This window comes from Drosophila sechellia, unplaced genomic scaffold (genome assembly GCF_004382195.2).
Source record: "Drosophila sechellia strain sech25 unplaced genomic scaffold, ASM438219v1 U_24, whole genome shotgun sequence".
NCBI classification, from domain to species: Eukaryota; Metazoa; Arthropoda; class Insecta; order Diptera; family Drosophilidae; genus Drosophila; species Drosophila sechellia.
The window spans coordinates 16395-44328 of record NW_022611182.1 but is presented as its reverse complement, the minus strand read 5'-3'; the positions used below and the strand labels follow the sequence as shown (position 1 = coordinate 44328).

The window sequence follows — 27934 nt, the reverse complement described above, 5'->3', positions numbered from 1 at the left end:
ATTGGGAGAGGGTCCAAGCTAAGGCAGAACCACAAAATCCTGGTGTACAAGGCAATTCTCAAGCCCATCTGGACCTACGGGATACAGCTATGGGGCACGGCAAGCCACACGAATCGCCTGCGTATACAGCGGTTCCAGAATAGGTGCTTGAGAATTGCCTGTAATGCGCATCCCTACCACGAGAATGTCGCCATACATAGGGAACTGGAATCCCACAAGTCGCTGATGAAATCTCCAGGCTCAGCGAGAGATACCTGAAAAGGCTCGAAAACCACCCTAACCACCTCGCCACCAACCTGTTAGACAATAGCCAAACAAGCAGACGTCTCATGAGGAGACACCCTCTCGATCTTCCACAACAATAGACAACACATATAAAACCCGCCACAAATACATGTACAATAGTATCCCTTAAGCTAATGTTCCCCCGCAAAACCATTTAATTATTGTCCACTAGGACAGATTTTAAATAAATAAACGCACGCTAAAGAAAAAAAAAAAAAAAAAAAAATAATATACATATGAAAATGGTTAATTATTATATGTATATGGGAAAAAATGCTGAGATATTCCCATATTCTCTTAGTATTATAGAGAAAAGCCATTATAGTGAGAGGGTATAGTAGTGTAAACGACCGGAATTACGACAGAGGGTTCAAAAACTACTATAGGTAGGCAGTGGTTGCCGACCTCTCATATTGTTCAAAACTTATGTATTCATATGAATTTGGCAATTATATTTTTTTTTTTTTTTTTAATTTTTTTTATTATTTATTGAATCTTCCCTTTGTGTTAAGAGACTAACAATAAGTGTTCAAATCTTAATCTAACTTAATTAACTTTCACTTAGTGATAGTTTTTTTTTTTTTTTTTTTTTTTTTTTTTTTTTTCATTAATGCCCTAATAAGTTTATTGCTGGGCTGGGAGGTCGTTGCGGTGCAGCCGGCTTTGACTGCATACTCGGATTAGTTTTCTTGCGAGGGGATTTGTATGGGTGGTCAGCTTTTCGTTATACTTCGTTTTTTTCTCAGCTATTACTTCGATTACTAATTTGATTTTTAGGTCTCTGTGTATGTTTTCGTTTCGAAGGTACCACGGCGCTCCAGTGATAATTCTCAGAATTCTTGTCTGTGCTCGCTGAATAATGTCTATGTTACTTCTGGATGCGTTGCCCCACAGCTCGGAGCCATAAGTCCAGATAGGTTTTAAGACGGAGTTGTATAGAAGAGCTTTGAACTCCAGACTAAGTGGAGAGCGAGCATTTATGAGCCAGTGGAGGTTCCTTGCTTTAAGTTTAAGATGTTTCGATTTGGCTTCTATATGTTTGCGCCAAGTGAGCCGCCTGTCCAGATGAACTCCCAGATATGTTACCTCGTCGGCTTGTGGAATGCATATGTTATTCAAGACCAGTGGTGGGCATGTTTGTTTGTTTAAGGTAAAGGTAACCTGCTTGCATTTTTGAACATTTATTGAAATTCTCCAGTCGGCAAGCCATCGTTCTACAGATGTTAAGTGTCGGGATAGGAGTGCCGTGGCTTTTATTGGGCATTTCGAGCGACTGAGTATCGCGGTATCATCAGCGAACGTGGAGGTTGTTAGATTGTAGTCTATGGGGAAATCCGCCGTATACAGGGTGTATAAGATTGGACCCAGTACACTGCCTTGCGGCACTCCAGCTTCGATTGCGCAATCGCGTGAAGTGCTTGTATCGCATCTTATTGCAAACACTCTGTTATATAGGTATGACTTCAGTAGCTTATGTGTGTTTTGGGGCAACAGCTTGATTATTTTAAACAAAAGTCCATCGAGCCACACTCTGTCAAATGCCTGCGCGACGTCTAGAAAAATGGCTGTGCAGTATTCTCGATGTTCAAAAGCAGTACGAATTTCTGACGTGATTCGGTTGACCTGTTCGATGGTTCCATGTTTTTCTCTAAAGCCAAATTGATGTGTTGGAAGTGTGTTGTTTATTCTAAGATGAGGGCTAATCCGAAGGAGTAGCATTTTTTCAAACAGCTTTGAAAGACATGTTAATAAGCTTATCGGTCTATATGATGATGGCTGCGTTTTATCTTTTCCTGGCTTTGGAATCATTACTATGGTCGACTTTTTCCATTTTTGAGGGAAGTATCCAAGCTTGGCGATTGCGTTGAACAACAGGCAGATGTGAAGAATAGCACACTTTGGGAGTTCGATGAGCATTCTTGGAGTTATTAGGTCGTAGCCAGGCGATTTTCTTGGGTTCAGTTGCTCTTTGATAACCTTTGCTAGTTCACATGGTCGGAATTCAAAGGGTTCTTGAGGATCTAGATTGGCTGCTATTAAAGGAGGGAGAATAAATGTGTTGGTAGAGGGATTTGGTCGGAATACATTTTGTAAATGGTCAGCGAAAGCACTGGCTCTTTCTTCATCACTTCGAAACCAAGTGCCAGAGGGACTTCGGAGTGGCATAATTGGCGCTATTGGAGTCTTTAGGTTTCTGTGAGCTCTCCAAAGAGGGTACTTAGTGCTGGTGGGAGAGAGTTGCTCGATATATGAACGTTGGCTGTTTTTTTCCTCTTGTTTGAGAGCATTGGTAAGCCTGCGTGTGGCTATCTTAAGCATGTGCTTAGTAATTGGTGATCTATTAGACTGCCAATCCCTTCGTAGGCGTCGTTTATCTAATACCAGCCGCTCGATTTCGCGATTAGTTTTGATGTAGTTTGGTTTTGCATACGTCACTGGCGGGGTTGAAGCCTTTGCAGCCGAGACTAAAATGTTTTCAAGAGTTTCCGTTGACTTGTCTATATCCTCCTTTGAAGATAATGCCGTCGTTAGTTCTATGTGTGAACAGACATACTTTTGATACCTTGGCCAGTTTGTTCTAAAATTTGTGAGTCTATACGGTGGGTCGACGATGTGGGGGCGAGTTAGCATATTTAGAAAAACAGGTGAGTGATCTGATGATAAATCTGCTAGTGCTTCGGCGGTGACCATGTTGCGGGGGACATGTTTAGTAATTGCAAAATCGATCAGGTCTGGGATTTTTCTTGGGTCTGCTGCAATTATATGAGTAAATTAAATAATAAACATATAAAAATTAATATTTATTATATGTATAAAAAAAAAAATAATCATATTATATATGAATAATGGAAAAAAAATGAAATGTTCCTATAATCTCTTAATATATAAGAGAATAGACCGTATGTTGGGTGGCAAACGGAATTGAAAATACCCGCTTTGAGGACAGCGGGTTCAAAAACTACTATAGGTAGGCAGTGGTTGCCGACCTCCCGCATTATTCGAAATATTTATTTCGGATTATGTTTATATTGGTTACATAAAATAAAGTATATTATTATCCGTACAAATTTGTTTCTCAGTTCTATAGAACACGGGACTTGGCTCCGCGGATAATAGGAATATACGCTTTTTAGATAATATCGTTGAAACAAAAGTCAAGTTTCTATTATATATAGAATAACAAATCGTTTCCATATATTATCGTTAATTTTTGGAGGCAGGCAAATATTAATTTATTACCTGCCGTATAGTTGGATTATTATATCGTTACGGTATAATACAAATATGGATTCTTATGAAAGAAATATAAAATTATATATTAAATGTGGAAATATTATCATATGCGCTTGGTTTTATGTTATATATTACCAGAGAGATATATGAAAAGAGATAAATTTTAAATTTATCTTCAAAATGCAAATGATTTAACTTAATATTTATATTGGTTAAACAAAAATTGTACATGTGTGGATACAATAATTATGTATGTTGGAAATAAAATGATATTTTATAATGAAATATGTATATATAAAAAGATAAAATTATAGAAACATATATATTACAATAATTATATGAAATTCTTGTTATATTGGTAAAACAAGTATAAATTAAAAATGAAAATATGGATTACGAATGCTATATAAAAATGGCCGTAATCGAATAGATTTTTTACTTATATTTATATATTTAAAATTTTACCCAAAGGCGAAATATTGAATTTTATTCAATATAATAAAAATCATGGAATTATATAAAGTGAAAAATCTATATATCTATTATATTGCTTATTTCGATTCAAAAAATATGAATGGAATATGAAGGAAAAACATTATTCTGGTTGATCCTGCCAGTAGTTATATGCTTGTCTCAAAGATTAAGCCATGCATGTCTAAGTACACACGAATTAAAAGTGAAACCGCAAAAGGCTCATTATATCAGTTATGGTTCCTTAGATCGTTAACAGTTACTTGGATAACTGTGGTAATTCTAGAGCTAATACATGCAATTAAAACATGAACCTTATGGGACATGTGCTTTTATTAGGCTAAAACCAAGCGATCGCAAGATCGTTATATTGGTTGAACTCTAGATAACATGCAGATCGTATGGTCTTGTACCGACGACAGATCTTTCAAATGTCTGCCCTATCAACTTTTGATGGTAGTATCTAGGACTACCATGGTTGCAACGGGTAACGGGGAATCAGGGTTCGATTCCGGAGAGGGAGCCTGAGAAACGGCTACCACATCTAAGGAAGGCAGCAGGCGCGTAAATTACCCACTCCCAGCTCGGGGAGGTAGTGACGAAAAATAACAATACAGGACTCATATCCGAGGCCCTGTAATTGGAATGAGTACACTTTAAATCCTTTAACAAGGACCAATTGGAGGGCAAGTCTGGTGCCAGCAGCCGCGGTAATTCCAGCTCCAATAGCGTATATTAAAGTTGTTGCGGTTAAAACGTTCGTAGTTGAACTTGTGCTTCATACGGGTAGTACAACTTACAATTGTGGTTAGTACTATACCTTTATGTATGTAAGCGTATTACCGGTGGAGTTCTTATATGTGATTAAATACTTGTATTTTTTCATATGTTCCTCCTATTTAAAAACCTGCACTAGTGCTCTTAAACGAGTGTTATTGTGGGCCGGTACTATTACTTTGAACAAATTAGAGTGCTTAAAGCAGGCTTCAAATGCCTGAATATTCTGTGCATGGGATAATGAAATAAGACCTCTGTTCTGCTTTCATTGGTTTTCAGATCAAGAGGTAATGATTAATAGAAGCAGTTTGGGGGCATTAGTATTACGACGCGAGAGGTGAAATTCTTGGACCGTCGTAAGACTAACTTAAGCGAAAGCATTTGCCAAAGATGTTTTCATTAATCAAGAACGAAAGTTAGAGGTTCGAAGGCGATCAGATACCGCCCTAGTTCTAACCATAAACGATGCCAGCTAGCAATTGGGTGTAGCTACTTTTATGGCTCTCTCAGTCGCTTCCCGGGAAACCAAAGCTTTTGGGCTCCGGGGGAAGTATGGTTGCAAAGCTGAAACTTAAAGGAATTGACGGAAGGGCACCACCAGGAGTGGAGCCTGCGGCTTAATTTGACTCAACACGGGAAAACTTACCAGGTCCGAACATAAGTGTGTAAGACAGATTGATAGCTCTTTCTCGAATCTATGGGTGGTGGTGCATGGCCGTTCTTAGTTCGTGGAGTGATTTGTCTGGTTAATTCCGATAACGAACGAGACTCAAATATATTAAATAGATATCTTCAGGATTATGGTGCTGAAGCTTATGTAGCCTTCATTCATGGTGGCAGTAAAATGTTTATTGTGTTTGAATGTGTTTATGTAAGTGGAGCCGTACCTGTTGGTTTGTCCCATTATAAGGACACTAGCTTCTTAAATGGACAAATTGCGTCTAGCAATAATGAGATTGAGCAATAACAGGTCTGTGATGCCCTTAGATGTCCTGGGCTGCACGCGCGCTACAATGAAAGTATCAACGTGTATTTCCTAGACCGAGAGGTCCGGGTAAACCGCTGAACCACTTTCATGCTTGGGATTGTGAACTGAAACTGTTCACATGAACTTGGAATTCCCAGTAAGTGTGAGTCATTAACTCGCATTGATTACGTCCCTGCCCTTTGTACACACCGCCCGTCGCTACTACCGATTGAATTATTTAGTGAGGTCTCCGGACGTGATCACTGTGACGCCTTGCGTGTTACGGTTGTTTCGCAAAAGTTGACCGAACTTGATTATTTAGAGGAAGTAAAAGTCGTAACAAGGTTTCCGTAGGTGAACCTGCGGAAGGATCATTATTGTATAATATCCTTATCGTTAATAAATATTTGTTATAATACAAATAAATACAATTTACCAAAATAAAAATATTACAAAATGATTCCACGGAATCAAAAGTTAAAGTCAAAATAAAATGAAGATGGCTTTTATTTTATATGTGGGGCTTGGCAACCTCATAAAAAGACTTTAACATTATTAATGTTGCTGTGCGTATTTGTGGCAGTACTTACTACAACAACGGCGTTTCCTATAAAAACAAATTCTCGAAAATGGAAATCGAAGAAACTAAACTAAATTCGAAAGTAGAAGTCGAATTAAAATAAAAATAATTTTGAATGTGTGGTAATCAAAATAAGTGTGTGTGTATATGGACCATAATATACACGCGTTGCGAATATGTATTGTTCATCTATGTTATGAGCATACGTTGGCTAATGCAACAACCTAAAATATACAATGTTTGTACCTGTCATCCATCAGGTTAATGTTTTATATAAATTTTGCAGTATGTGTCACCCAAAATAGCAAACCATAACCAGATTATTATGATACATAATGCTTATATGAAACTAAGACATTTCGCAACATTTATTTTAGGTATAAAAATAAATTTATTGAAGGAATTGATATATGCCAGTAAAATGGTGTATTTTTAATTTCTTTCAATAAAAACAATATTGACATTATATAAAATTGAATTATAAAACTCTAAGCGGTGGATCACTCGGCTCATGGGTCGATGAAGAACGCAGCAAACTGTGCGTCATCGTGTGAACTGCAGGACACATGAACATCGACATTTTGAACGCATATCGCAGTCCATGCTGTTATGTACTTTAATTAATTTTATAGTGCTGCTTGGACTACATATGGTTGAGGGTTGTAAGACTATGCTAATTAAGTTGTTTATAAATTTTTTATAAGCATATGGTATATTATTGGATTAAATAATGATTTTATTCATAATATTAAAAAAGAAATGAAAAACATTATCTCACATTTGAATGTGAAAAACGAAGAGAAATATTTTCTTTTTCAATCAAATAATACTGAGAAATGTCTAGCATAAAAAATTGAAATATTTTTCATCTAGAATTGTCTCTTATTAATGATTCGGAAAAAGAAAAATCTTGGTTTTGTTATTATTCTTCGTTGGTTCGTTAAATGGATAAAAATGACTTTGCTTACAAGAACTATTGGAACTATTTATAACGAATTTAATTGATTGTTTTATCATTTATATATAAAGAATTTATGGCAAAATATAGTTATATATACAACCTCAACTCATATGGGACTACCCCCTGAATTTAAGCATATTAATTAGGGGAGGAAAAGAAACTAACAAGGATTTTCTTAGTAGCGGCGAGCGAAAAGAAAACAGTTCAGCACTAAGTCACTTTGTCTATATGGCAAATGTGAGATGCAGTGTATGGAGCGTCAATATTCTAGTATGAGAAATTAATGATTTAAGTCCTTCTTAAATGAGGCCATTTACCCATAGAGGGTGCCAGGCCCGTATAACGTTAATGATTGCTAGATGATGTTTCCAAAGAGTCGTGTTGCTTGATAGTGCAGCACTAAGTGGGTGGTAAACTCCATCTAAAACTAAATATAACCATGAGACCGATAGTAAACAAGTACCGTGAGGGAAAGTTGAAAAGAACTCTGAATAGAGAGTTAAACAGTACGTGAAACTGCTTAGAGGTTAAGCCCGATGAACCTGAATATCCGTTATGGAAAATTCATCATTAAAATTGTAATATTTAAATAATATTATTAAGAATAATGTGCATTTTTTCCATATAAGGACATTGTAATCTATTAGCATATCCCAAATTTATCATAAAATATAACTTATAGTTTATTCCAATTAAATTGCTTGCATTTTAACACAGAATAAATGTTATTAATTTGATAAAGTGCTGATAGATTTATATTATTACAGAGCGTTAATTTTTCGGAATTATATAATGGCATAATTATCATTGATTTTTGTGTTTATTATATGCTCTTGTATGATTAACAATGCGAAAGATTCAGGATACCTTCGGGACCCGTCTTGAAACACGGACCAAGGAGTCTAACATATGTGCAAGTTATTGGGATGTAAACCTAATAGCGTAATTAACTTGACTAATAATGGGATTAGTTTTTTAGCTATTTATAGCTAATTAACACAATCCCGGGGCGTTCTATATAGTTATGTATAATGTATATTTATATTATTTATGCCTCTAACTGGAACGTACCTTGAGCATATATGCTGTGACCCGAAAGATGGTGAACTATACTTGATCAGGTTGAAGTCAGGGGAAACCCTGATGGAAGACCGAAACAGTTCTGACGTGCAAATCGATTGTCAGAATTGAGTATAGGGGCGAAAGACCAATCGAACCATCTAGTAGCTGGTTCCTTCCGAAGTTTCCCTCAGGATAGCTGGTGCATTTTAATATTATATAAAATAATCTTATCTGGTAAAGCGAATGATTAGAGGCCTTAGGGTCGAAACGATCTTAACCTATTCTCAAACTTTAAATGGGTAAGAACCTTAACTTTCTTGATATGAAGTTCAAGGTTATGATATAATGTGCCCAGTGGGCCACTTTTGGTAAGCAGAACTGGCGCTGTGGGATGAACCAAACGTAATGTTACGGTGCCCAAATTAACAACTCATGCAGATACCATGAAAGGCGTTGGTTGCTTAAAACAGCAGGACGGTGATCATGGAAGTCGAAATCCGCTAAGGAGTGTGTAACAACTCACCTGCCGAAGCAACTAGCCCTTAAAATGGATGGCGCTTAAGTTGTATACCTATACATTACCGCTAAAGTAGATGATTTATATTACTTGTGATATAAATTTTGAAACTTTAGTGAGTAGGAAGGTACAATGGTATGCGTAGAAGTGTTTGGCGTAAGCCTGCATGGAGCTGCCATTGGTACAGATCTTGGTGGTAGTAGCAAATAATCGAATGAGACCTTGGAGGACTGAAGTGGAGAAGGGTTTCGTGTGAACAGTGGTTGATCACGAGTTAGTCGGTCCTAAGTTCAAGGCGAAAGCCGAAAATTTTCAAGTAAAACAAAAATGCCTAACTATATAAACAAAGCGAATATAATACACTTGAATAATTTTGAACGAAAGGGAATACGGTTCCAATTCCGTAACCTGTTGAGTATCCGTTTGTTATTAAATATGGGCCTCGTGCTCATCCTGGCAACAGGAACGACCATAAAGAAGCCGTCGAGAGATATCGGAAGAGTTTTCTTTTCTGTTTTATAGCCGTACTACCATGGAAGTCTTTCGCAGAGAGATATGGTAGATGGGCTAGAAGAGCATGACATATACTGTTGTGTCGATATTTTCTCCTCGGACCTTGAAAATTTATGGTGGGGACACGCAAACTTCTCAACAGGCCGTACCAATATCCGCAGCTGGTCTCCAAGGTGAAGAGTCTCTAGTCGATAGAATAATGTAGGTAAGGGAAGTCGGCAAATTAGATCCGTAACTTCGGGATAAGGATTGGCTCTGAAGATTGAGATAGTCGGGCTTGATTGGGAAACAATAACATGGTTTATGTGCTCGTTCTGGGTAAATAGAGTTTCTAGCATTTATGTTAGTTACTTGTTCCCCGGATAGTTTAGTTACGTAGCCAATTGTGGAACTTTCTTGCTAAAATTTTTAAGAATACTATTTGGGTTAAACCAATTAGTTCTTATCAATTATAACGATTATCAATTAACAATCAATTCAGAACTGGCACGGACTTGGGGAATCCGACTGTCTAATTAAAACAAAGCATTGTGATGGCCCTAGCGGGTGTTGACACAATGTGATTTCTGCCCAGTGCTCTGAATGTCAAAGTGAAGAAATTCAAGTAAGCGCGGGTCAACGGCGGGAGTAACTATGACTCTCTTAAGGTAGCCAAATGCCTCGTCATCTAATTAGTGACGCGCATGAATGGATTAACGACGGACGTGTTTTCGTTGCGCTCGTGTACAGATTGCGAAGAACTTGGTTTTCCGTGTTTGGAAAGTAATAAAATCGGTGAATTAGTGCTCCGCGAAAGTCGTGTGCTAATTTTCGTGTGTTATAAACAAGCGGTTTGGAAGTAATTAACAATTAATTGTTGGGAATTTTCCACTTAGCACGTGCTGAAGGCGAACTTACGAGTAAGTTTTTCGAGTAAGCTTTTTGATCAGCTGTCACAAAGCTTATTGGTGGGAGTCACTGCTAAGGTTTGTGTCTAGGGAGAGTTTTAGTGCTACCAGACTCTACCGATAGGTGGAGCTCGAGTTCCAGAGCAACTACCTTTTGTCAGCGAGTAAACGAGCATACGGTTGCTGGCGTCGACGGTAGGTGGAGCCACCATCGTATTTATGCCGATGGAGAGCGACAGCAGCGCGAGTGCCTTGAGCGGAAGTAGTGCCTCGATGAAGTCCAGACGAGGCAGGCGCAGAAGCCATCTGGCATCTAAGAGCTCGGCGCCAACGCAGGCGAAATTGGTTGCCCTGGCATCGAATGGAGTGCCAGAACCCGTTGGGGTACTGGAGGAGCCGTTTTCGTCGCTGGAGGACGCCCGGGCGGCTACGGAGAACGCTGCCATTGATGCTGCCCCCCCCCACGCTGCTGCCACCGCTGCTGATCCTACTGCTGCCCCTGCTGCCGACCACACTGCTGCCTCCGCCGTTTTCACTGCTGCTAAAATTGTTGCCACCACTGCCACTGCCGCCACCGCTGCCGCCCGTGCTGGGCAAGCAGCCATGATGGCAGAGCTGTCGGCCACACAGCGCATGGTGAGAAGCAGCTTCCGCAGACTAGGAGAAGTGGACACGGAAGAGCTCTCATATGCTATCAGCCGCTACGATGAGCTGGTGTTGGCGCTAATGCTCCGGTGCGGAGAGCTGGAGACGCGGCTTGCTATGCCGCCACCGCCGCCGCCGTCGTTGAATCTGTTGAAAAATACGGCCGCCAATGCTCCCCAGATGCAGCAGGTTGCACCCATCGCTGCCCCGCGGACTACCAAGGTCCGCGAGACGTGGTCAGCGGTGGTGAAGTGCGACGACCCTGCGCTATCGGGGAAAGACATAGCGGAAAAGGTGCGAACGATGGTTGCACCCTCTCTCGGAGTCAGAGTACACGAGGTCCGTGAGCTCCGTCGAGGTGGTGGTGCGATCATTCGCACTCCTTCGGTGGGAGAGCTGCAGAAGGTGGTCGCTTCAAAAAGATTCGCCGAGGTTGGCCTAAATGTGGCACGGAATGCGGCCGAGAAGCCGAAGGTCGTCGTATATGACGTCGACACAGCTATCGGCCCTGAGGAGTTTATGAAGGAGCTCCACGAAAACAACTTCGACAGCGAAATGAATCTGGCCCAGTTTAAGAAGTCAGTGCACCTGGTGACCAAGGCGTGGTCGGTAGCTGACGGCGCCACAGTAAATGTGACGCTGGAGGTTGACGACCGGGCGATGGCGAAGCTTGATGTAGGTCGTGTCTACATCAAGTGGTTCTCATTCCGATGCCGGTCACAGGTCCGCACATACGCCTGCCACAGATGTGTGGGTTTCGACCACAAGGTCAGCGAATGCCGGCAGAAGGATAGTGTCTGTCGCCAGTGCGGGCAACAAGGCCACACTGCGGCAAAGTGCCAAAACCCGGTGGACTGCCGGAACTGCCGCCACAGAGGGCAACCCTCGGGGCATTACATGCTCTCGAGCGTTTGCCCGATATACGGGGCGTTGCTGGCGAGGGTGCAAGCTAGACACTAATGTTTAGCTTCATCCAAGCGAACTGTGGCCGAGGCCGAGCTGCGACCATCGAGCTCGGAGTCCGACTCAGGAGATCGGAGTCTATGTTCGCGCTGGTGCAGGAGCCGTATCTCGGCGGGGACGGAATGGATGTGCTGCCTGAAGGAATGAGAATTTTCATCGATCGGCGAGGGAAGGCAGCCATCCTAGTGGATCACCAGGAAGCCATCTGTATGCCAGTGGAGACCCTCACCACAGATTATGGCGTATGTCTGGTCGTGAAAGGGAGTTTTGGCTCAATCTTCCTTTGCGCCGCATACTGCCAGTATGATGCACCTCTGGAACCGTACATCCGGTACATGGATGCGGTCCTGCTGCAGGCCAGCAGAACCCCCGCAATCCTGGGCCTCGACGCGAATGCAGTGTCCCCCATGTGGCTTAGCAAACTCTCTCGTCATGCCGAGGGGCAAGCTAACTACAGACGGGGTGAGCTGCTGTCAGAGTGGATGCTGGAGGCAAGAGTCGCCGCCCTAAACCAGTCAACAGAGGTGTACACGTTCGATAATTACAGAGCTACAAGCGATATCGACGTGACAATCGTCAATGAGGCAGCATCTATGTGGGCCACATATGAGTGGAGAGTGGACGAGTGGGAATTGAGTGACCACAACATCATTACTGTTGTGGCCGAACCAACTACCGCGCGCGCAGTTGAGAGCATAGCTCCTGTGCCGTCCTGGAACTTCTCCAATGCACGTTGGCGATTGTTCAAGGAGGAAATGGTGAGTAGAGCAGCCGAACTTCCGGAAAACTTCTCAGAGTCGCCGTTGGACCAGCAAGTTTCGACCCTGCGCAGTATAGTACATAATGTATGTGATATTGCGCTGGGAAGAAAGTCCATCCGATTGCCCAGCAGGAGAGCACGTTGGTGGACTGCCGACCTCTGTGATGCAAGGCGCGAAGTCCGGAGACTTCGTCGCCTACTTCAAAATGGAAGGCGTCATGATGATGATGCCGCAATAGAGCGTGTATTGGTCGACCTGAGGCGGGCCTCAGCCAACTACAAGAAGCTCATTTGGAGGGCGAAAATGGATGAGTGGAAACGCTTCGTGGGAGATCATGCCGACGACCCATGGGGGCGCGTCTATAAGATTTGCCGAGGCCGCAGGAAGTGCACGGAGATTGGGTGCCTCCGCGTGAATGGCGAGATGATCACCGATTGGGGTGACTGTGCACGAGTGCTCCTCCGCAATTTCTTCCCAGTTGCGGAGTCCGAAGCACCGACTGCCATCGCGGAGGAAGTCCCACCGGCCCTCGAAGTATTCGAGGTTGATGCATGTGTTGCCCGGTTGAAGAGCAGGCGCTCTCCCGGCTTGGACGGCATTAATGGCACTATCTGCAAGGCAGTCTGGCGCGCCATACCCGAGCACCTTGCATCGTTGTTTTCCCGATGCATCCGATTAGGATACTTTCCCGCTGAGTGGAAGTGCCCACGAGTTGTCTCGCTGCTCAAAGGGCCAGATAAGGACAAATGTGAGCCCTCCTCATATAGAGGAATATGCTTGCTACCAGTCTTTGGTAAGGTGCTCGAGGCCATCATGGTGAATCGTGTGAGAGAAGTTCTTCCGGAAGGCTGCAGATGGCAATTTGGATTTCGCCAAGGACGATGTGTGGAGGATGCTTGGAGGCACGTGAAGAGCAGTGTTTGTGCCAGCCCGGCGCAATACGTGCTCGGCACATTCGTGGACTTCAAAGGAGCATTCGACAACGTCGAATGGAGTGCTGCACTCCGCCGACTAGCCGACTTGGGATGCCGGGAGATGGGCTTGTGGCAGAGCTTTTTCTCCGGCCGAAGAGCAGTGATCCGAAGCAGTTCCGGTACTGTGGATGTACCGGTAACTAGAGGCTGCCCGCAGGGGTCAATCAGTGGCCCATTTATCTGGGACATACTGATGGATGTACTGCTTCAGCGTCTCCAGCCGTATTGCCAGCTGAGTGCATACGCGGATGACTTGCTGCTTCTCGTCGAGGGAAATTCCCGAGCTGAGCTAGAGGAAAAAGGTGCAGAGCTGATGTCCATCGTAGAAGCGTGGGGAGCGGAAGTTGGCGTTACCGTCTCGACCAGCAAGACGGTAATAATGCTGCTGAAAGGTGCCTTGAGACGTGCGCCTACGGTGAGGTTTGCTGGAGCGAACCTTCCGTATGTGCGTAGCTGTCGGTACCTTGGCATCACGGTCAGTGAAGGAATGAAATTCCTCACGCACATAGCTTCGCTTCGCCAGCGGATGACCGGAGTCGTTGGAGCATTGGCGCGTGTGCTTCGAGCCGACTGGGGCTTCAGTCCTCGAGCCAGGCGGACCATATATGACGGACTCATGGCACCTTGTGTGCTGTTTGGTGCCCCGGTATGGTATGACACCGCCGAACAGGTAGCCGCCCGGAGACGACTAGCCTCCTGCCAGAGGCTAATCCTGCTTGGATGCCTTTCGGTATGCCGAACAGTGTCCACAGTGGCACTGCAGGTACTTGGCGGAGCTCCCCCGCTTGACTTGGCTGCTAAGTTTTTAGCGGTCAAGTACAAGCTGAAGCGTGGATACCCGCTGGAGGAGAACGACTGGCTATACGGCGAGGACACTACGTGTCTAAGCTGGAAGCAGAGGAAGACTCGCCTAGAGGAGTGCTTGCTGCAGAATTGGCAAAACAGATGGGATGACGACAGCGAACCAGGACGGGTGACGCACAAGTTCATCCCATACGTCACTCTCGCCTATCGAGATCCAAGCTTTGGATTCTCGATGAGGACGTCTTTCCTGCTGACAGGTCACGGGTCGTTTAACGCATTTTTGCAAGGGAGAGCCCTCAGCGATACCACTGCTTGCGCTTGTGGTGATCCATATGAGGACTGGATGCACATATTGTGCGCTTGTCCTCTATATGCAGATTTGCGAAACCTCGATGGACTTGGAGTGCAGCGCCTTGGCGAAAACTGGACCTTCAATAGAATCCTGGAAGATCAGCAGAGGATTCAACGGCTGGCAGCGTTTGCGGACGAGGTGTTCCGTAGGAGGAGGGGTATTTAGCCCAAAACTTCGCCGTGTGGTTAGCGGGCGAGAATACTTCCACAGCCCGCTATTGCTTGTCGTAAGAGGCGACTAATATAGCGACTGGTTCCTCTAACCATGCTTGTCGGAGCAAAAGGAGGAGGCCCACCGAGCCTCTCTTTCGGTACCACGGGTTGTGCTGCTCCAAGACAGCACATTGAGGTAGGCCCCCTGGTGGGAGTATCGTGGTGGCTGTGGTTGATACCCATATCGCGGGTAGAGCCTTCGTGTTCGACGTTTGAGTTACGGTGCTAGTTGCGCAAAACTCGGGTGCTGTGACCCAGAGATCAGTAGAGATTTTAGGTAGATCTCGCTCCTCAGCAAGGGGGAGTGCTTGCCCGGCAAGCAAGTACTCGAATTGCTACCGGGGTGGTCGCTATGTACATAGCTATAGCTTCCAGTCCGGGACGTTTGTCTGGCGTATCCAGACTCATGCACCATGTTGATACATGCACCACTTGTGGGTGTTCAGGGTGTCGTGGTTGTAATCCCTTCAGTGTGGAACACGCCACGTAAAACAAGTTCGGAGAGGTCCGAAAGTCACTGTCCCTATCTACTATCTAGCGAAACCACAGCCAAGGGAACGGGCTTGGAATAATTAGCGGGGAAAGAAGACCCTTTTGAGCTTGACTCTAATCTGGCAGTGTAAGGAGACATAAGAGGTGTAGAATAAGTGGGAGATATTAGACCTCGGTTTGGTATCGTCAATGAAATACCACTACTCTTATTGTTTCCTTACTTACTTGATTAAATGGAACGTGTATCATTTCCTAGCCATTATACGGATATATTTATTATATCTTATGGTATTGGGTTTTGATGCAAGCTTCTTGATCAAAGTATCACGAGTTTGTTATATAATCGCAAACAAATTCTTTAATAAAACGATGCATTTATGTATTTTTGATTTGAAAATTTGGTATAACTCCAATTACTCAGGTATGATCCAATTCAAGGACATTGCCAGGTAGGGAGTTTGACTGGGGCGGTACATCTCTCAAATAATAACGGAGGTGTCCCAAGGCCAGCTCAGTGCGGACAGAAACCACACATAGAGCAAAAGGGCAAATGCTGACTTGATCTCGGTGTTCAGTACACACAGGGACAGCAAAAGCTCGGCCTATCGATCCTTTTGGTTTAAAGAGTTTTTAACAAGAGGTGTCAGAAAAGTTACCATAGGGATAACTGGCTTGTGGCGGCCAAGCGTTCATAGCGACGTCGCTTTTTGATCCTTCGATGTCGGCTCTTCCTATCATTGTGAAGCAAAATTCACCAAGCGTTGGATTGTTCACCCATGCAAGGGAACGTGAGCTGGGTTTAGACCGTCGTGAGACAGGTTAGTTTTACCCTACTAATGACAAAACGTTGTTGCGACAGCATTCCTGCGTAGTACGAGAGGAACCGCAGGTACGGACCAATGGCACAATACTTGTTCGAGCGAACAGTGGTATGACGCTACGTCCGTTGGATTATGCCTGAACGCCTCTAAGGTCGTATCCGTGCTGGACTGCAATGATAAATAAGGGGCAATTTGCATTGTATGGCTTCTAAACCATTTAAAGTTTATAATTTATTTTATAAACGACAATGGATGTGATGCCAATGTAATTTGTAACATAGTAAATTAGGAGGATCTTCGATCACCTGATGCCGCGCTAGTTACATATAAAAGCATTATTTAATACAATGACAAAGCCTAGAATCAATTGTAAACGACTTTTGTAACAGGCAAGGTGTTGTAAGTGGTTGAGCAGCTGCCATACTGCGATCCACTGAAGCTTATCCTTTGCTTGATGATTCGATAAATAAATGATTTTTTCCTGTAGCCAAACACCTCGTCATCAATTTAGTGACGCATATGATATTGTCCCTATCATATAATTAATATAAAGACTTTAATGGATTGTGTCAAGTTGCCAAACACCTCGTCATCAATTTAGTGACGCATATGATATTGTCCCTATCATATAATTAATATAAAGACTTTAATGAATTGTGTCAAGTTGCCAAACACCTCGTCATCAATTTAGTGACGCATATGATATTGTCCCTATCATATAATTTTTGATATAAAGACTTTAAAGAATTGTATCAAGTTGCCAAACACCTCGTCATCAATTTAGTGACGCATATGATATTGTCCCTATCATATAATTAATATACAGACTTTAATGAATTGTGTCAAGTTGCCAAACACCTCGTCATCAATTTAGTGACGCATATGATATTGTCCTTATCATATAATTTTTGATATAAAGACTTTAAAGAATTGAATCAAGTTGCCAAACACCTCGTCATCAATTTAGTGACGCATATGATATTGTCCCTATCATATAATTAATATAAAGACTTTAATGGATTGTGTCAAGTTGCCAAACACCTCGTCATCAATTTAGTGACGCATATGATATTGTCCCTATCATATAATTAATATAAAGACTTTAATGAATTGTGTCAAGTTGCCAAACACCTCGTCATCAATTTAGTGACGCATATGATATTGTCCTTATCATATAATTTTTGATATAAAGACTTTAAAGAATTGTATCAAGTTGCCAAACACCTCGTCATCAATTTAGTGACGCATATGATATTGTCCCTATCATATAATTAATATAAAGACTTTAATGGATTGTGTCAAGTTGCCAAACACCTCGTCATCAATTTAGTGACGCATATGATATTGTCCTTATCATATAATTTTTGATATAAAGACTTTAAAGAATTGTATCAAGTTGCCAAACACCTCGTCATCAATTTAGTGACGCATATGATATTGTCCCTATCATATAATTAATATACAGACTTTAATGAATTGTGTCAAGTTGCCAAACACCTCGTCATCAATTTAGTGACGCATATGATATTGTCCCTATCATATAATTTTTGATATATAGACTTTAAAGAATTGTATCAAGTTGCCAAACACCTCGTCATCAATTTAGTGACGCATATGATATTGTCCTATCATATAATTAATATAAAGACTTTAATGGATTGTGTCAAGTTGCCAAACACCTCGTCATCAATTTAGTGACGCATATGATATTGTCCTTATTATATAATTTTTGATATAAAGACTTTAAAGAATTGTATCAAGTTGCCAAACACCTCGTCATCAATTTAGTGACGCATATGATATTGTCCCTATCATATAATTAATATACAGACTCTAATGAATTGTGTCAAGTTGCCAAACACCTCGTCATCAATTTAGTGACGCATATGATATTGTCCCTATCATATAATTTTTGATATAAAGACTTTAAAGAATTGTATCAAGTTGCCAAACACCTCGTCATCAATTTAGTGACGCATATGATATTGTCCCTTTCATATAATTAATATAAAGACTTTAATGGATTGTGTCAAGTTGCCAAACACCTCGTCATCAACTACTATATTATGGTTGCGCCGACCTCTCATATTGTATTCTCTTATGTGTTCATAGGATTTTGACAATTATACGAGTAAATTAAATAATATACATATGAAAATGATTAATTATTATATGTATAAGGGAAAAAATGATGAAATATTCCCATATTATCTTAGTATTATAGAGGAAAGACCGTTGCCGACCTCTGATATTGTTCAAACTTATGTATTTATATGATTTTGGCAATTATATGAGTAAATTAAAAAATATACATATGAAAATGGTTAATTATTATATGTATATGGGAAAAAATGCTAAGATATTCCCATATTCTCTTAGTATTATAGAGAAAAGCCATTTAAGTGAGAGGGTATAGTAGTGTAAACGACCGGAATTACGACAGAGGGTTCAAAAACTACTATAGGTAGGCAGTGGTTGCCGACCTCTCATATTGTTCAAAACTTATGTATTCATATGATTTTGGCAATTGTATGAGTAAATTAAATAATATACATATGAAAATGATTAATTATTATATGTATAAGGGAAAAAATGCTGAAATATTCCCACATTCTCTTAGTATTATAGAGAAAATCCATTATAGTGAGAGGGTATAGTAGTGTAAACGACCGGAATTACGACAGAGGGTTCAAAAACTACTATAGGTAGGCAGTGGTTGCCGACCTCTCATATTGTTCAAAACTTATGTATTCATATGAATTTGGCAATTATATGAGTAAATTAAATAATATACATATGAAAATGATTAATTATTATATGTATAAGGGAAAAAATGCTGAAATATTCCCACATTCTCTTAGTATTATAGAGAAAATCCATTATAGTGAGAGGGTATAGTAGTGTAAACGACCGGAATTACGACAGAGGGTTCAAAAACTACTATAGGTAGGCAGTGGTTGCCGACCTCTCATATTGTTCAAAACTTATGTATTCATATGATTTTGGCAATTATATGATTAAATTAAATAATATACATATGAAAATGGTTAATTATTATATGTATATGGGAAAAAATGCAGAGATATTCCCATATTCTCTTAGTATTATAGAGAAAAGCCATTTAAGTGAGAGGGTATAGTAGTGTAAACGACCGGAATTACGACAGAGGGTTCAAAAACTACTATAGGTAGGCAGTGGTTGCCGACCTCTCATATTGTTCAAAACTTATGTATTCATATGATTTTGGCAATTGTATGAGTAAATTAAATAATATACATACGAAAATGATTAATTATTATATGTATATGGGAAAAAATGCAGAGATATTCCCATATTCTCTTAGTATTATAGAGAAAAGCCATTTAAGTGAGAGGGTATAGTAGTGTAAACCACCGGAATTACGACAGAGGGTTCAAAAACTACTATAGGTAGGCAGTGGTTGCCGACCTCTCATATTGTTCAAAACTTATGTATTCATATGATTTTGGCAATTGTATGAGTAAATTAAATAATATACATATGAAAATGATTAATTATTATATGTATAAGGGAAAAAATGCTGAAATATTCCCACATTCTCTTAGTATTATAGAGAAAATCCATTATAGTGAGAGGGTATAGTAGTGTAAACGACCGGAATTACGACAGAGGGTTCAAAAACTACTATAGGTAGGCAGTGGTTGCCGACCTCTCATATTGTTCAAAACTTATGTATTCATATGATTTTGGCAATTATATGATTAAATTAAATAATATACATATGAAAATGGTTAATTATTATATGTATATGGGAAAAAATGCTGAGATATTCCCATATTCTCTTAGTATTATAGAGAAAAGCCATTTAAGTGAGAGGGTATAGTAGTGTAAACGACCGGAATTACGACAGAGGGTTCAAAAACTACTATAGGTAGGCAGTGGTTGCCGACCTCTCATATTGTTCAAAACTTATGTATTCATATGATTTTGGCAATTGTATGAGTAAATTAAATAATATACATATGAAAATGATTAATTATTATATGTATAAGGGAAAAAATGCTGAAATATTCCCACATTCTCTTAGTATTATAGAGAAAATCCATTATAGTGAGAGGGTATAGTAGTGTAAACGACCGGAATTACGACAGAGGGTTCAAAAACTACTATAGGTAGGCAGTGGTTGCCGACCTCTCATATTGTTCAAAACTTATGTATTCATATGATTTTGGCAATTATATGATTAAATTAAATAATATACATATGAAAATGGTTAATTATTATATGTATATGGGAAAAAATGCTGAGATATTCCCATATTCTCTTAGTATTATAGAGAAAAGCCATTATAGTGAGAGGGTATAGTAGTGTAAACGACCGGAATTACGACAGAGGGTTCAAAAACTACTATAGGTAGGCAGTGGTTGCCGACCTCTCATATTGTTCAAAACTTATGTATTCATATGAATTTGGCAATTATATGAGTAAATTAAATAATAAACATATAAAAATTAATATTTATTATATGTATAAAAAAAAAAATAATCATATTATATATGAATAATGGAAAAAAAATGAAATGTTCCTATAATCTCTTAATATATAAGAGAATAGACCGTATGTTGGGTGGCAAACGGAATTGAAAATACCCGCTTTGAGGACAGCGGGTTCAAAAACTACTATAGGTAGGCAGTGGTTGCCGACCTCCCGCATTATTCGAAATATTTATTTCGGATTATGTTTATATTGGTTACATAAAATAAAGTATATTATTATCCGTACAAATTTGTTTCTCAGTTCTATAGAACACGGGACTTGGCTCCGCGGATAATAGGAATATACGCTTTTTAGATAATATCGTTGAAACAAAAGTCAAGTTTCTATTATATATAGAATAACAAATCGTTTCCATATATTATCGTTAATTTTTGGAGGCAGGCAAATATTAATTTATTACCTGCCGTATAGTTGGATTATTATATCGTTACGGTATAATACAAATATGGATTCTTATGAAAGAAATATAAAATTATATATTAAATGTGGAAATATTATCATATGCGCTTGGTTTTATGTTATATATTACCAGAGAGATATATGAAAAGAGATAAATTTTAAATTTATCTTCAAAATGCAAATGATTTAACTTAATATTTATATTGGTTAAACAAAAATTGTACATGTGTGGATACAATAATTATGTATGTTGGAAATAAAATGATATTTTATAATGAAATATGTATATATAAAAAGATAAAATTATAGAAACATATATATTACAATAATTATATGAAATTCTTGTTATATTGGTAAAACAAGTATAAATTAAAAATGAAAATATGGATTACGAATGCTATATAAAAATGGCCGTAATCGAATAGATTTTTTACTTATATTTATATATTTAAAATTTTACCCAAAGGCGAAATATTGAATTTTATTCAATATAATAAAAATCATGGAATTATATAAAGTGAAAAATCTATATATCTATTATATTGCTTATTTCGATTCAAAAAATATGAATGGAATATGAAGGAAAAACATTATTCTGGTTGATCCTGCCAGTAGTTATATGCTTGTCTCAAAGATTAAGCCATGCATGTCTAAGTACACACGAATTAAAAGTGAAACCGCAAAAGGCTCATTATATCAGTTATGGTTCCTTAGATCGTTAACAGTTACTTGGATAACTGTGGTAATTCTAGAGCTAATACATGCAATTAAAACATGAACCTTATGGGACATGTGCTTTTATTAGGCTAAAACCAAGCGATCGCAAGATCGTTATATTGGTTGAACTCTAGATAACATGCAGATCGTATGGTCTTGTACCGACGACAGATCTTTCAAATGTCTGCCCTATCAACTTTTGATGGTAGTATCTAGGACTACCATGGTTGCAACGGGTAACGGGGAATCAGGGTTCGATTCCGGAGAGGGAGCCTGAGAAACGGCTACCACATCTAAGGAAGGCAGCAGGCGCGTAAATTACCCACTCCCAGCTCGGGGAGGTAGTGACGAAAAATAACAATACAGGACTCATATCCGAGGCCCTGTAATTGGAATGAGTACACTTTAAATCCTTTAACAAGGACCAATTGGAGGGCAAGTCTGGTGCCAGCAGCCGCGGTAATTCCAGCTCCAATAGCGTATATTAAAGTTGTTGCGGTTAAAACGTTCGTAGTTGAACTTGTGCTTCATACGGGTAGTACAACTTACAATTGTGGTTAGTACTATACCTTTATGTATGTAAGCGTATTACCGGTGGAGTTCTTATATGTGATTAAATACTTGTATTTTTTCATATGTTCCTCCTATTTAAAAACCTGCACTAGTGCTCTTAAACGAGTGTTATTGTGGGCCGGTACTATTACTTTGAACAAATTAGAGTGCTTAAAGCAGGCTTCAAATGCCTGAATATTCTGTGCATGGGATAATGAAATAAGACCTCTGTTCTGCTTTCATTGGTTTTCAGATCAAGAGGTAATGATTAATAGAAGCAGTTTGGGGGCATTAGTATTACGACGCGAGAGGTGAAATTCTTGGACCGTCGTAAGACTAACTTAAGCGAAAGCATTTGCCAAAGATGTTTTCATTAATCAAGAACGAAAGTTAGAGGTTCGAAGGCGATCAGATACCGCCCTAGTTCTAACCATAAACGATGCCAGCTAGCAATTGGGTGTAGCTACTTTTATGGCTCTCTCAGTCGCTTCCCGGGAAACCAAAGCTTTTGGGCTCCGGGGGAAGTATGGTTGCAAAGCTGAAACTTAAAGGAATTGACGGAAGGGCACCACCAGGAGTGGAGCCTGCGGCTTAATTTGACTCAACACGGGAAAACTTACCAGGTCCGAACATAAGTGTGTAAGACAGATTGATAGCTCTTTCTCGAATCTATGGGTGGTGGTGCATGGCCGTTCTTAGTTCGTGGAGTGATTTGTCTGGTTAATTCCGATAACGAACGAGACTCAAATATATTAAATAGATATCTTCAGGATTATGGTGCTGAAGCTTATGTAGCCTTCATTCATGGTGGCAGTAAAATGTTTATTGTGTTTGAATGTGTTTATGTAAGTGGAGCCGTACCTGTTGGTTTGTCCCATTATAAGGACACTAGCTTCTTAAATGGACAAATTGCGTCTAGCAATAATGAGATTGAGCAATAACAGGTCTGTGATGCCCTTAGATGTCCTGGGCTGCACGCGCGCTACAATGAAAGTATCAACGTGTATTTCCTAGACCGAGAGGTCCGGGTAAACCGCTGAACCACTTTCATGCTTGGGATTGTGAACTGAAACTGTTCACATGAACTTGGAATTCCCAGTAAGTGTGAGTCATTAACTCGCATTGATTACGTCCCTGCCCTTTGTACACACCGCCCGTCGCTACTACCGATTGAATTATTTAGTGAGGTCTCCGGACGTGATCACTGTGACGCCTTGCGTGTTACGGTTGTTTCGCAAAAGTTGACCGAACTTGATTATTTAGAGGAAGTAAAAGTCGTAACAAGGTTTCCGTAGGTGAACCTGCGGAAGGATCATTATTGTATAATATCCTTATCGTTAATAAATATTTGTTATAATACAAATAAATACAATTTACCAAAATAAAAATATTACAAAATGATTCCACGGAATCAAAAGTTAAAGTCAAAATAAAATGAAGATGGCTTTTATTTTATATGTGGGGCTTGGCAACCTCATAAAAAGACTTTAACATTATTAATGTTGCTGTGCGTATTTGTGGCAGTACTTACTACAACAACGGCGTTTCCTATAAAAACAAATTCTCGAAAATGGAAATCGAAGAAACTAAACTAAATTCGAAAGTAGAAGTCGAATTAAAATAAAAATAATTTTGAATGTGTGGTAATCAAAATAAGTGTGTGTGTATATGGACCATAATATACACGCGTTGCGAATATGTATTGTTCATCTATGTTATGAGCATACGTTGGCTAATGCAACAACCTAAAATATACAATGTTTGTACCTGTCATCCATCAGGTTAATGTTTTATATAAATTTTGCAGTATGTGTCACCCAAAATAGCAAACCATAACCAGATTATTATGATACATAATGCTTATATGAAACTAAGACATTTCGCAACATTTATTTTAGGTATAAAAATAAATTTATTGAAGGAATTGATATATGCCAGTAAAATGGTGTATTTTTAATTTCTTTCAATAAAAACAATATTGACATTATATAAAATTGAATTATAAAACTCTAAGCGGTGGATCACTCGGCTCATGGGTCGATGAAGAACGCAGCAAACTGTGCGTCATCGTGTGAACTGCAGGACACATGAACATCGACATTTTGAACGCATATCGCAGTCCATGCTGTTATGTACTTTAATTAATTTTATAGTGCTGCTTGGACTACATATGGTTGAGGGTTGTAAGACTATGCTAATTAAGTTGTTTATAAATTTTTTATAAGCATATGGTATATTATTGGATTAAATAATGATTTTATTCATAATATTAAAAAAGAAATGAAAAACATTATCTCACATTTGAATGTGAAAAACGAAGAGAAATATTTTCTTTTTCAATCAAATAATACTGAGAAATGTCTAGCATAAAAAATTGAAATATTTTTCATCTAGAATTGTCTCTTATTAATGATTCGGAAAAAGAAAAATCTTGGTTTTGTTATTATTCTTCGTTGGTTCGTTAAATGGATAAAAATGACTTTGCTTACAAGAACTATTGGAACTATTTATAACGAATTTAATTGATTGTTTTATCATTTATATATAAAGAATTTATGGCAAAATATAGTTATATATACAACCTCAACTCATATGGGACTACCCCCTGAATTTAAGCATATTAATTAGGGGAGGAAAAGAAACTAACAAGGATTTTCTTAGTAGCGGCGAGCGAAAAGAAAACAGTTCAGCACTAAGTCACTTTGTCTATATGGCAAATGTGAGATGCAGTGTATGGAGCGTCAATATTCTAGTATGAGAAATTAATGATTTAAGTCCTTCTTAAATGAGGCCATTTACCCATAGAGGGTGCCAGGCCCGTATAACGTTAATGATTGCTAGATGATGTTTCCAAAGAGTCGTGTTGCTTGATAGTGCAGCACTAAGTGGGTGGTAAACTCCATCTAAAACTAAATATAACCATGAGACCGATAGTAAACAAGTACCGTGAGGGAAAGTTGAAAAGAACTCTGAATAGAGAGTTAAACAGTACGTGAAACTGCTTAGAGGTTAAGCCCGATGAACCTGAATATCCGTTATGGAAAATTCATCATTAAAATTGTAATATTTAAATAATATTATTAAGAATAATGTGCATTTTTTCCATATAAGGACATTGTAATCTATTAGCATATCCCAAATTTATCATAAAATATAACTTATAGTTTATTCCAATTAAATTGCTTGCATTTTAACACAGAATAAATGTTATTAATTTGATAAAGTGCTGATAGATTTATATTATTACAGAGCGTTAATTTTTCGGAATTATATAATGGCATAATTATCATTGATTTTTGTGTTTATTATATGCTCTTGTATGATTAACAATGCGAAAGATTCAGGATACCTTCGGGACCCGTCTTGAAACACGGACCAAGGAGTCTAACATATGTGCAAGTTATTGGGATGTAAACCTAATAGCGTAATTAACTTGACTAATAATGGGATTAGTTTTTTAGCTATTTATAGCTAATTAACACAATCCCGGGGCGTTCTATATAGTTATGTATAATGTATATTTATATTATTTATGCCTCTAACTGGAACGTACCTTGAGCATATATGCTGTGACCCGAAAGATGGTGAACTATACTTGATCAGGTTGAAGTCAGGGGAAACCCTGATGGAAGACCGAAACAGTTCTGACGTGCAAATCGATTGTCAGAATTGAGTATAGGGGCGAAAGACCAATCGAACCATCTAGTAGCTGGTTCCTTCCGAAGTTTCCCTCAGGATAGCTGGTGCATTTTAATATTATATAAAATAATCTTATCTGGTAAAGCGAATGATTAGAGGCCTTAGGGTCGAAACGATCTTAACCTATTCTCAAACTTTAAATGGGTAAGAACCTTAACTTTCTTGATATGAAGTTCAAGGTTATGATATAATGTGCCCAGTGGGCCACTTTTGGTAAGCAGAACTGGCGCTGTGGGATGAACCAAACGTAATGTTACGGTGCCCAAATTAACAACTCATGCAGATACCATGAAAGGCGTTGGTTGCTTAAAACAGCAGGACGGTGATCATGGAAGTCGAAATCCGCTAAGGAGTGTGTAACAACTCACCTGCCGAAGCAACTAGCCCTTAAAATGGATGGCGCTTAAGTTGTATACCTATACATTACCGCTAAAGTAGATGATTTATATTACTTGTGATATAAATTTTGAAACTTTAGTGAGTAGGAAGGTACAATGGTATGCGTAGAAGTGTTTGGCGTAAGCCTGCATGGAGCTGCCATTGGTACAGATCTTGGTGGTAGTAGCAAATAATCGAATGAGACCTTGGAGGACTGAAGTGGAGAAGGGTTTCGTGTGAACAGTGGTTGATCACGAGTTAGTCGGTCCTAAGTTCAAGGCGAAAGCCGAAAATTTTCAAGTAAAACAAAAATGCCTAACTATATAAACAAAGCGAATATAATACACTTGAATAATTTTGAACGAAAGGGAATACGGTTCCAATTCCGTAACCTGTTGAGTATCCGTTTGTTATTAAATATGGGCCTCGTGCTCATCCTGGCAACAGGAACGACCATAAAGAAGCCGTCGAGAGATATCGGAAGAGTTTTCTTTTCTGTTTTATAGCCGTACTACCATGGAAGTCTTTCGCAGAGAGATATGGTAGATGGGCTAGAAGAGCATGACATATACTGTTGTGTCGATATTTTCTCCTCGGACCTTGAAAATTTATGGTGGGGACACGCAAACTTCTCAACAGGCCGTACCAATATCCGCAGCTGGTCTCCAAGGTGAAGAGTCTCTAGTCGATAGAATAATGTAGGTAAGGGAAGTCGGCAAATTAGATCCGTAACTTCGGGATAAGGATTGGCTCTGAAGATTGAGATAGTCGGGCTTGATTGGGAAACAATAACATGGTTTATGTGCTCGTTCTGGGTAAATAGAGTTTCTAGCATTTATGTTAGTTACTTGTTCCCCGGATAGTTTAGTTACGTAGCCAATTGTGGAACTTTCTTGCTAAAATTTTTAAGAATACTATTTGGGTTAAACCAATTAGTTCTTATCAATTATAACGATTATCAATTAACAATCAATTCAGAACTGGCACGGACTTGGGGAATCCGACTGTCTAATTAAAACAAAGCATTGTGATGGCCCTAGCGGGTGTTGACACAATGTGATTTCTGCCCAGTGCTCTGAATGTCAAAGTGAAGAAATTCAAGTAAGCGCGGGTCAACGGCGGGAGTAACTATGACTCTCTTAAGGTAGCCAAATGCCTCGTCATCTAATTAGTGACGCGCATGAATGGATTAACGAGATTCCTACTGTCCCTATCTACTATCTAGCGAAACCACAGCCAAGGGAACGGGCTTGGAATAATTAGCGGGGAAAGAAGACCCTTTTGAGCTTGACTCTAATCTGGCAGTGTAAGGAGACATAAGAGGTGTAGAATAAGTGGGAGATATTAGACCTCGGTTTGGTATCGTCAATGAAAT

The 27934-nt window shown here is 39.5% G+C and overlaps 4 non-coding genes and 1 pseudogene across 4 annotated transcripts; all 5 read left to right on the top strand.

Annotated features, from left to right (window-relative positions):
• The first annotated feature begins 4116 nt into the window (after nt 1–4116).
• On the top strand, nt 4117–6111 carry LOC116802872. The gene has a single exon (XR_004363221.1). It is a non-coding gene; the product is annotated as a small subunit ribosomal RNA (ribosomal RNA).
• Nucleotides 6112–6798: 687 nt separating this feature from the next.
• Nucleotides 6799–6977, top strand: LOC116802879. Its single transcript, XR_004363225.1, has one exon. It is a non-coding gene; the product is annotated as a 5.8S ribosomal RNA (ribosomal RNA).
• A 394-nt stretch (nt 6978–7371) lies between these two features.
• LOC116802876 lies at nt 7372–16741 on the top strand (annotated as a pseudogene).
• Nucleotides 16742–21805: 5064 nt separating this feature from the next.
• On the top strand, nt 21806–23800 carry LOC116802871. The gene has a single exon (XR_004363220.1). It is a non-coding gene; the product is annotated as a small subunit ribosomal RNA (ribosomal RNA).
• Nucleotides 23801–24487: 687 nt separating this feature from the next.
• Nucleotides 24488–24666, top strand: LOC116802870. Its single transcript, XR_004363219.1, has one exon. It is a non-coding gene; the product is annotated as a 5.8S ribosomal RNA (ribosomal RNA).
• The last annotated feature ends 3268 nt before the right edge of the window (nt 24667–27934 follow it).